The following is an 11,586-nucleotide window of genomic DNA, read 5'->3' as shown; positions in this document are numbered from 1 at the left end:
GGCGTCTGAAGAAAATGTTGGTAAATAAATCAGCTGAAAATGTTTATAGCTATAGCTACCTGAACAATTGTTTGCGAATGAAATATGCACTGAGATTTGATGGTAACTCTATCAGCACCTTGATTACTAAAGTTTGCCAATGATAATGCATGTCCCTGCATTTGCATTTGTGTACGTGTGCACAGTGTTGGGGTAACGCATTACAAGTAACGTGAGTTAAGTAATCCGATTACTTTTTCAAGTAACTAATAAAGTAACCAATTACTTTTAAATTTACAAAATATCTGAATAACTTTTTCAAATAAGTAATGCAAGTTACTTTGTTTTCCCATTTTATTGACTGACAGCTCCCGTTCCCATGATGAGTGAAATCGGGAGTAAGTGCAGAGGCATTGTGTGCGCTGTGTGTAAACATGATGCTTATTGTAGTTCTAGACTAAACGCATGCATTGACTCATCTCACTTGCACAAAAACAGACTCAGTATTCCGCAAAATGAATAAAAACAGTGAAATGCAAACTCAGAACATTACGCAAACCTGCATAATTAAATGTTTATTATATACAAATTATTGTATTATGTATTATATACAAATGGCTGTATTATAAATTATATACATAAAAGACGTTTTCCCATGAGATCAGATTTAATTTTTCATGAACTGTACATTAAACAGCTGAGTTGTAGTTCTGGTATCAAATCCAATATATATTAAATGACTATTTGCATGAAAAGCAAAACTCAATCTTATATATGCTCCTTTATTTTTTCTTTTGTTTTTTGCAACCTTGAAATAGTGCTCTGATAGTGCTGTCACTGCTGAATAATTAGGCGGTAATTATTCTTCGTAAATATCTCCACCATCAGTCTTGTGTTTTTCCCTTTACAATGCAAACCCTGTTTTATAAGTCAAATTATTCCACGGATACACAGAGGATGGTCTTTATTTAGTGCTACTTTTGACAGCAACAGATGGGACTCCACCCCAGGGTAGCGCGCAGGGTAGCTTGACAAAGCATGCCATATTTTACATTTAAATACCAGCAGTTGCTGCCAAATCTCAGCTCACGGAAACCAGATGCACTTGAGAAGTTTAACATCACAGACGCTATCAGCGTATCAGGTGCGAGCGGAAAAGTAGAGCGATATCTGAGTTAATCAAAACCAACACGGCACACAACAGCGACCCAAGGCGACGGCGTACGTACGAGTGCTTATAAATGTACACACTCAAGCAGACACAAACATTTTCCCACCATATACTTACGAATATAACTGATCACGCCATGCTCTCTCGTGAACATTAGTATGATTTACAATTCGGACCATCTCGGTTTTTCCCTTTTATCAGTGGTAACAAAAGCAACAGAACAGACTATAAAGACAAGTCAGTCGCAAACAGATACATAAATTATGAAAAGAAAATGAAATTCAATTTCCAGGGGCTAGCTGGCGCAGTGTGCTCTCTCTCGTCCTTAATTAAAAAGCAGTCAGCTGAAGAGGGGCTATGAAGGCAGACAGAGGGGAGCATGAGCCCCCCTTTCATCATCCCTGTAGTGAGTGGCGGCAAACTCCACTGAGACAACAGGCCGGAATAACACGGCTGAAGAAATTCCCTCCTCTGTGCTCTAGTTCCTTCTCTCTTTCTCTCTTTTTTTTATTCCATGCGTAGAAGCTAAGCTCTAGTAGTTCAGCTCACACATGCAGGGCCACGCAAACGTAAGCCTTTTTGAACTCTATAATCTGTAGAGGTTTACCTACTGTGTTAGGATGACATGTAATACACCATAAGGAGCACATAAAGGTTAAGGGGCCCAATTCGCTAAACAGCTACAGCACTTTTGTGTGCAGAAACCTGGATCTTATTCACTAAACGCCTGCAATCCAGTTACTAAATAAATGCACTGGAATAGTACAACGCAGTGAATCAATTATTCTCCGTTTTTTAAAGGTATAGCGGAGGATTTTCCCGAATTTTAGAAAAGAACCGCCTTCTCCACTTTTTGAAAAAATGCACATGCGTTGCGCTAAAACTCTACCTGCTCCCGAGAGGGAACGCCTATTAAACGTGTGCACGAGAGAGCATGCACGAGCTAATCATAGCTTACATTAACTTTTACTAGCAGTGATTTTAAATGGATTTCTCCAAATAGCATGCCAAACTTTACCTGTCAAGTAGAAACTTCGCGACTGAGGCATCAGTGGGAAGCCCAACCTGTGTTTTGAGCGCACGCCATCGTGCGAATCGTGTGCACGAGCATGTACGACGGCCTTACGTAAACATATCACCAGAATGATTGACACTTAGGAGGACCAATAGTCTTGATGATCCACCCGGAAAAAGAAAATCCTCCGCTATACCTTTAAATTATAAAACAGTTGTTTTTAGCACAAACACAGTGCCTAAACATTCCAATGATTATTGATTGCACCAATATGCAGAACATATAACCAAAAAGTGTTTCTGTATTACATACAAATTAAATAGTTCTTTATAGTGGTACTTTCATTTACCATTATTATTATTATTATTAGGACATTGGCTCCCATTGTGACTTATTAATGAATAAGTCTGCATAAATGCAAAAACATAATGCTTATGCAGTATAATACAACACATCTGAGGGGTACTCCAGATAGCATGTTATGCAACAAACCTGTGGCCTGTTGCATGACGCTAGCTGAACAAACTCTGAGTGTCAGAGTAGGTTTAAAGTTCTCAATTCAAGATAAATCCTAATTGGTTTAGATCTGGTACAGCGGTCTTACAAAGCTTGGTATAAACGTTCTCTGCCAACTCAGGTTCGATCCAGAGTTTGTGATTAACTCTGAAGCACGTGCACCTGAAAGTGTGACGCGTGCGGCAAACGGCCAATCACACGGAACATGGAGAGCGTCAGTTTGATTCACTTCTCGAGAAAGAGACGACACTTCTCTTCTGAAGATTAAGAGATCGTTTTGAAAATTATAATGAGACTAAAAGCGTTTTACAGAAGAATAAACTGCTGCTGCAGTGAAAGTTTGAGAAGGTACACTGTTAGACTTTTCAAGGGTTTTTTACAGTAACTTACTGGCAACACTGTTGCCAGTAAGTTACTGTAATTAAGAGTTACAGTACCAAACCGTATTTCAGTTTTGTGTAATACAGTGCATTACTGTAAAAAGGAAGCTAATCAGTACAGTGCATTACTGTAAAAACTAAGCTAATCAGTACACTACTGTAATTATTTTTATTTGTACTAAATATAAATTAGATTTGATCATTTTGATATAAGATTAATTTTATTTTTATCCTACATAAGTACTACTTTCATACAAACCAATTAGACAAAGTTATCACAAAATACCATTTTTTTATTTAAAACATTTCATATATATCACAAAATAAACATGCCAATGCTGGAAATGATGTGTGAAATTTTTACACATTAATGGGTGAGTTTAGAGACAACATTTTTTGTGTTAATTTTAACTCATTCATTGTGTTAATGATTTTAACAAAGTAAATATGTCAGAGAGGTTAGCACAAAGATGTGTAAACGTGTTAAATTAACACATTATGTGCTGTCCTTCACTGCAAACATTTTTGAAAACATACATAAAACCATAAACAAAACATTAGCATTTGACTAAATGAATGTAGAGTCATTGGTTGTTTAGCTTATACAAGTATTATAATGAAATATCAACCATTACATTCATAAAACTGCAGAATATAAATACATTTTTAAGCATTCAAAAAGGAAATGTCCAAAACAGGACAAAACACAGTTCTTTTCACAATACAAGACACATAACCCCATCTTAAAAATAATTTCTCTTATTTCCAAAAATGGGTTGGATTCATGTGTACTGGTGGCCAAAAGAAGTATTTAAGTGTCGTAATGTTTTTGAAAGAAGTCTCTTTGATGCTCAAGAAACATTTCTTATTATTATCAATGTCTGACTGTCTACTCCATCTTTTCTACAGCATAGGAGTAAAAGTCATCATCAAAATAATCTTTAAAAAGCCAACACAATGTTTTTGTCCACCTTTGTGAATAAACGAACTTCTCCAAAGATTGGTTCCTGTTCAGAACTTGATTGACAACATCAGAGTGTTCCCTGGTCTGCATGCGTGCCCACAAACACAAATGTACTCAGTCCTTCAGAGGAGATCCCGGTTCCAAAACTATATGAGAGAGAGAGAGAGAGAGAGAGAGAGAGAGAGAGAGAGAGAGAGAGAGAGAGAGAGAGAGAGAGAGAGAATATTAGTGTCACATTATTTTTAACCTCCTTTTTTGTTAATTTTTATTATTATTTTCACAAAAACTTAAGAATATATATTTGTAAACAGCTTTTGTCAATAAATAGCATACAAAAGAACTAAATTAAATTATGCCAGATTAAATTTTAATACTTACAAATCCTAAATTCTGTCCAAAAATGCTGAGATCCATAGAGAGAAAGACTGAAATCGATGATTTTAGCCCATTTCAGCTTGTCTGCAGTGAAGGAGTACCTGTTTGAGACAAATACACAGTAAGATACATGCAAGAAATCACTGTGTGATGATCGTTCTCCTTCCTACAGTAGTTAACCCACCTGTGCGCTAAAATTAGGACCTTCCTAGTCAGGTGGAACTGCAATGGTAGAGAGTCTTCTGGCTAATAAAATATAAAAATAATGCAAAAATATAAACTTAAGTTGTTTAGAATGCTAGATTTGGTCTGAATGAATTAGTGAGAGTTTTACTGCAGTGCTTACCTGGATACATTTAATCTGGTGAGACTGAACAAAGACAATGGTCCATCTTCTGATTGGTTCATTTGCTGTGTAATAAAGTTAGACATAATGCAAAGGTCACTTATTTGATATAAAGTTAGCCAATTTTATAGAGATTTTATGAGATATTGTAAGCTACCTAGTCTGCACCAGTGGCTCAAAAGCAATTTTCACATACCGTATGCTAATCATTTCAGTAAACTTATCTCAAAATATATCACAAATGGGCTGGCCTAACTTACCTCTGGAATCTTGCTAAGTCACTGGCGCGAATTGGTGCTTTGTTGCAGTTGCCTTTAAAGGGTAACTAAACCCTAAACCAACTTTTTTTAGTTAAAGATCTGTAAGAATGGGGCTTTATTAGTGCTGTTCATTGATTCGAGTAACTTTTTTGACATTTGGGTATAAAGTGTTTTAATTCTACAATATATGGTGTAAAAACGTCTGAGTGCTGCCCTCTTCAGGTTGAACGGTGGCTACTGCAGTTGAATTTTCCTATTGGATGTTGCGGTACTGCGTGACGTAAGCGGTACTGCGTGACGTAGGCAGGTTCCAGCTCACCACGCCCTCCCTTGGTACGAGCTCACCACGCCCTTGGATGAGCTAGCGTAGATTTATCTGTATTTAGTACAGTGGTAGGTGTACTGTTGCTGGGTGCAACTGCACTGCTGGACTGCATAGCTTTCCAGCAGACTTGGAAATTAGGCGCCAGTGTTTGCATGCACTTGGCCTGGAAGACCGTGAGTGTAAAACCTGCATTTTACGCGGAATTGCTTTTCCAACGCAATAGAGGTGGACATTGGCTTCTCCACACAGCTCGCGCTGAACAGCGACGCAGTGCCAAACGCTGCTCCTCGATCCTGCATGGACTCCACCACCGCAGCGGCGTCTTGATGTGAGTGATTATATATATTTTAATCACAATTTATGGTTAGGCTAAAGTTAATCCTCTGAGGTCGACAAACGCGTCGGCGCATTTTGCTGGATTTTTTCACATAGCGGCAAAATATGAATATGCCTATAGAGAGCGCGCGCTATTGACATCAACTCGATAAAACTCATCAGATGCATGTACTTTACGTCGTCTTGCGACCCTGTGAGTCACTCTCCATTTTAGAGAGTCTGACAGCAGGTCTCAGGTGCACGCCCTTCTGCTCACGGTTCATCCCCTCTATCTCCGCTGGGGTCTGCCCACTATTCTAGCATTTTTCAAATATTGCCAGTGGGTGGAGTCAGGCTCTGACCAGGGGTTTAGTTACCCTTTAAACACAAAAATGGAAGTAAATATTAAATTCCATTAAAAAAAAAAAAAAAAAAAAAAACTATAATATGGTATAGTTTGCAAACTAATGCTAAAACTATAAAGGTTCTCATCAGGAGGCCAAACATTAGGCTATAAACAGAATTTCACATTAGTTTATTCACATTCATTGTTAATGTAAACGCGTTGCTCGTTGGCATATTTTAACTCGACAATTCAATAATCTAACAAAGTGTGTAAAATGAAACGTTTGCTCAGTTTACCATGGTAAAGTTCGTTACCGCCATGTTGACGACGAGTAACGTCAGGCTAACGTTAACGTTATAACATACGTTAAACTGGGCACAATCCTGTCAACACCCAGTCTATGGTCAACATACACAGAATGTTTTTTTCTTTGGTTTTTTTTTTTTACCTTGCTTGCTGATCCCTCTCTCGGTGAAGTGAATTCCGTCTCTTCCCCGGGCCAGACACGAACGTCGCGATCCAACAAAAGACAGACCCCATTACCTACACTGGATGTCTGTCTGACGCGACACGACAAATCCCAGACAGTGTAGTGATGCGCCGCGGCCGTTATATTTCAGACGTAGTCCGATACGAGTCCAAGCGCTCGCGCTAGTTCTTACAAGGGATAAACAGGTTTGCATTTAAAGGTCCGGTCGCTTCAATGTGTCCAATATAGACAGCCTCTGGCTATTATAGCGTTGTAGACACGCGGTGTAAGGCAAAAATTAGGAAATAAAAAGCACGGTGGAATGGTGCCAGCCAGAGAGGCAGTTACGTCAAATACAGTAGTATACAGCAAATTTAAAAAATACAGTAAGTCTCTGTATGTGGTGTTAGACGTCACAGAAAATTCCCATGATGCACTTGGAATCACAGTTATTTACTGTAAAGAGAAATAGCAGTATAATACTGGGGGATTTAAAGTAAATAACTGTAGAAATTACAGAAAAGTCTAACAGTGTAGCAGAAAGAAAATATCTGACTATATCAATGCATGATGTGAATCAAAGAAATATGCCTCATAATTAAAACAAAGAGTAAAATGAAAGAGCTCAAATGAATACATATTGTTTAAAAGCATTATATATGAATGCATGTATTATATTCATTTAAAAGCAAAGTTTAATATTACTTGTCAATTAATAGGCTATAATAATTATATGAATATATTTATGAAATGAAAGTAATTATAATTCATATAATATAAATATAATGAATAATTAGCTGCAAAAGATGAGAAGTTTTTTTGTTTTTGTTTTTCACTATAAACTGCTTTAATTTGGAGTGAGAGATAGAGGGGGAGGGGCTTTATCGCATCAGATACATGTCACTTTACTCACAGCTGATTGGTCCAGTTTGGGTTTGCGATCTCTAACCCAGAATAAAACCTGATCCGGAGCAGGTTAGCGTGTAGTGTAAGTTATCATGGCGATGAACACTTACTAAAAATCAATCCACCATCTTGAGCCCGAAAAAACAGAGTTTCAACTTTTTTTTTTACTTTCAAAAAAAAAAAAAAAAGATACTGAACTAATATGCGTGTTACAAAACATTATGGTAACATTCTTGGTGTGGGTTGTCCGGATGACCAAGATGTTCAATAATATCCTTCCTCTATGAGAAATATCTGCCCTAAGAGTACTAGACCTCAGCTGACCTGCAAAACAAGGATGCTGCACTCTGCAATATAAGAGCACTGCTCCCTTGAAACCTGGCTGGGCAGCTTTTCTTCAAACCAGCACACACCGTGGGCAGTCGTAGATGGTCATGTAACCGGAGTGCCCAAGCCTGTGGGAGAAAGCTGTCAGACCTGTTTATATGCTGGCTGGGGTTCAACTTGAGACTGTCTGCTGAAATAGAGGAAGGCCAAGGGGCAAGGTGGAGGTGCAGCTCCAGGTAATGAGACGAATACAAGCTCATCCCAGCAGGTTAGGAGGAGGTCAGTAGGGAACACTATAATTACTTGGAGAAGGCCTACTAGGAAAACTGCATCTACAAGGCAGCAAAAGACAGGACTTTGTGACTGCTGAATATATCTTAGCACATTTTATTTCACAAGTTCAGTTGGTAATATTGTGATCCCAAAATGTATTTGGAATATAAAGCAATCGTATCTCTTCACAATACTGATTAAACAGCTCAGTTCACATGTATTACACTTTTTCTTTTAAGATACTTTTAAGGAAAACTGAGAGGTTTCTCTTCCTCCATTGAAAGTCCAGGTCACCAAAGTTTAATTTGTGTTTCGAAGATTAACCAAAGTCTTATGGGTCTTATGGACTGACATGAGAGCGAATAAACGATGGAATTTTAAAGTCGGCATGAAATCAAAAATGATCCTATTTAATTTTGTTAGTGCACATAGTTCAGTCAGTAAAAATACAAGCCATGCCCTCTTTTTTTCTCATTCAATATTCCGTTTCACTCAAGAAATATACGTTGCAATACGGAAGTAAAGTTGGTCGCAACTTCCGGTTCATGCTGACTTAAATGTTTTGGTGAGCTATCACTTTAAGCGTCCTCATGAAACTGTGCTCTCTTTAACACTTTCCCTGGCATTGACAATATTTTCCATCATTTGTAACAATGCTTCCCATTGACGAGTTTTCTGGCAATCTATGTTTTTACTGTCATATGTTAGGGGCCTCTGTTACTGATCTTCTGAAATAGTACATCTATCTATCTATCTATCTATCTATCTATCTATCTATCTATCTATCTATCTATCTATCTATCTATCTATCTATCTATCTATCTATCTTTAACAGAGGCTCTGTCCTTTTTTTCTTTTCCTTTCTTTTTTGATATCTTGAATGTTTACATATTCATAAAAACAAAATATTCTGGGGGGCCATGAAAGTTTTGTGGCTGGTTGCCAACTTTAAGTAAACGCTGGCACGGAAAGAGTTAAGTACACTTGAGTTGTATTTTATTTCATTAATATTATATTATCTCCAAGTAGTTTTTAAAAATATATATACTATATATACTTTTATAATTTGAAGTACACTACAAGTGCACATTGAATACAATTCTTTGCACTTCTTTTTCACAAAGGGTAACTTCCTTTAAAATAAAATTATTTCTTATGTTGCTAAATATAGTGTGAAAACATACAATTTTAAATCTGCCTAATAAAGGGTTCATGAAATGTATTTTTCTATTATTTTGTAATGTTTCCTAAGGTGCACTTATAAGGTTAGATTGATTTTTACATCAAACATTTTGATAATTTAGAATTTAGAATTTTAGCCCTCTGATTTGGAACTTGTCTGCTGTGAGACTTCAGTGTAAACGCCAACTTCTATGATTGGCTAACATCTTTGCATATGTAATGAAAATCAGTATTACATGTGGAACTCTCTTGAAAACTTGTAGTATGTTTACTATTACAGCTTTTGGGATCAACTAATTGTGAAAAGTGTTGATTACAGCATGATATTTAGATCTACTCCCATCTCATGAAAGGTTACAGCGATGAGCGTTATAGCCGATGACAGACATGTCTGTTCAGCGCATTATTGCTTTGATGAGTCATTGCAACTTGATTTCTACACTCTCATAAATGCTTTCATCATAACTAACAGTGCAGACATGATGTAAATAAGAGATTCATTGTGCAGTGTAGATAGCATAATTGATTATAACAGGAGTTTTGGCGAGGATCCAGAACTTAGTCACTGATAAACACACGCTGTGTGATTGACAGCTTCAGCGATTTTAAAGGGAGGGCTCTTTGATCGCTTTCTGTATAATTTTAATCACAATTAACATAACAGGGCCCAAGGAATCACTCACATGACCTGTGCACTTGTAATGACACATCAAGGATGTTAAGAGGCTAAAAGCAGGTTTAAAACTTGCCCCATTGAAGTCAACAGGGTGCAATTTTTAAAACGAGGATAACACGGTGTAGGCAACACCGATTTTTGTCGTTGTTCTCTGTACTGACAGCACTCCAAATGTACAAAAAAATTAGCTCAATGTTAAAATTGACCGGAGTTCTCCTTTAAGCAGCTTCCTAAGGTATGGTTCGGGGAACACACTTAGGAACATAAACAACTTTGGTAAGATATATCTTTCGAGTCTTCTTAGCGCGCTAAGAGTGAGCGTTATCGGGGAACCGGGCTCAGATTATTTTCATTCTACTAAGGCATCGTTTACACTGTAAGTGAAATGTGACCCAATTCCAATATTTTGCTCATATGTGACACAAATCGGATGTGTTCTATGACCGTGTAAACAGGAAAATGTAATGCTTTCGGATATTTCAAGATTGGTCTCAGGACTCATTCATGTGTGGAAATAAATCAGATATAAATCAGATATGTGCCAATGCAAATGTCATGTAAACAGGCAGATTGGATTTTCTGAGGCATTAGGCTACGTATCTGCGGTTTAATGATGAGAACAACCCCGACGTGCATCGGCAAAGGGAAGGATGGCCCAATGAAACGTTGTGTCGTAGTAGGAGAGGAATGTGGACAAACGTTGACAGAACATGTCAAAGGTTGGCTTGCTCATCCTAAAATTTCGAACCCACTGCTCCTCGTTAAAGCCCACCACAATATGCTCCCACCAGTCCTGAGATCTCTCTCGCACACAATAACTTAAGCGCATGCGCAGGCCACAATGACGAAAACCTTTTCGTCCTCCTCAGCCTCAAAATCATGGTGATGTTTGGCAAACTTTGCATATATCGCAGAGCTAGCATCAAGCATATTTCACGTTCATCCATCTGTGCATGAGAATGTAACCCTTTAAAGGGATACTTCAGGATTTAGCATTAAGCTTTGTATTAGTAGAAAACCTGTAGTATTTTCGAATTACCGTGCTTTCCACCCTCATATCCCCCTGAGACGAGAGATTTATGTATTTTTTGTCTGGAAAAAATCCTCAGATGATGCAAAAATCGTCATTTTGCGTCATCTGAGGATTTTTTGGCCAGAGGCTAAAAACTACAGCCAGTAGTAGGGGCTGCCCCGCATGTTTTCAACCCGCCCATAGAGGGTGGGACCTCACTCACAGAATGTACACATAGTGTCAGCCATCTATTTTTGGAAGCTAAGCTAGCAGGCTCTTGTTCTGTGGAGAAAGCTGAGTAGTAGGGGTTACCATCCTCTTTTTCCCAGACATGTCCGGCCGCCGAGATCGTCCAAAATATCCGGGATTCGGCTTTTGCTTTCTCTGCAGTCGCCATTCATTGTTTACATGCACACCTTTTGTTTCAATCTAACTGAATTCATTCCATTTGGTGAATCTGAATGTAGTATTTACATGAACGCTAAACAAGTGATCGGTTGATGTGCGTTTTAACATTGCTAAGAAAATTCCCGCTCCTCCGTGAGAGATACGAGACCGGTGCGTCTCGCTCATCAGTAATCACGCCACCGGCCTTGCGGCGTTCTCCCGCGCCCCTCAGCCTCATCCTGCTCGCCACAGTAAACATAATGAATGGCGACTGTAGAACGCAAAAGCCGAATCCCGGACATTCCCGTGCAGACTCGTCACGGAGACTCACTAGTAGCCTAGCCTGCGGTTAGGCGTGGCTT

At 38.3% G+C, this 11,586-nt stretch overlaps 1 long non-coding RNA gene across 1 annotated transcript; it reads right to left on the bottom strand.

Moving 5' to 3' along the window:
* Positions 1-3,858: 3,858 nt before the first annotated feature.
* On the bottom strand, positions 3,859-5,054 carry LOC311303398. Its single transcript, XR_014629750.1, has 5 exons — positions 5,007-5,054; positions 4,747-4,811; positions 4,585-4,646; positions 4,404-4,501; positions 3,859-4,171 (listed from the first exon to the last, which is right to left on the bottom strand). It is a non-coding gene; the product is annotated as an uncharacterized lncRNA (long non-coding RNA).
* Positions 5,055-11,586: the final 6,532 nt, after the last annotated feature.

This window comes from Rutilus rutilus (assembly GCF_951802725.1).
Source record: "Rutilus rutilus genome assembly, chromosome: 14".
Classification (NCBI taxonomy): Eukaryota; Metazoa; Chordata; class Actinopteri; order Cypriniformes; family Leuciscidae; genus Rutilus; species Rutilus rutilus.
This window is presented reverse-complemented; position numbering and strand designations above follow the sequence as displayed.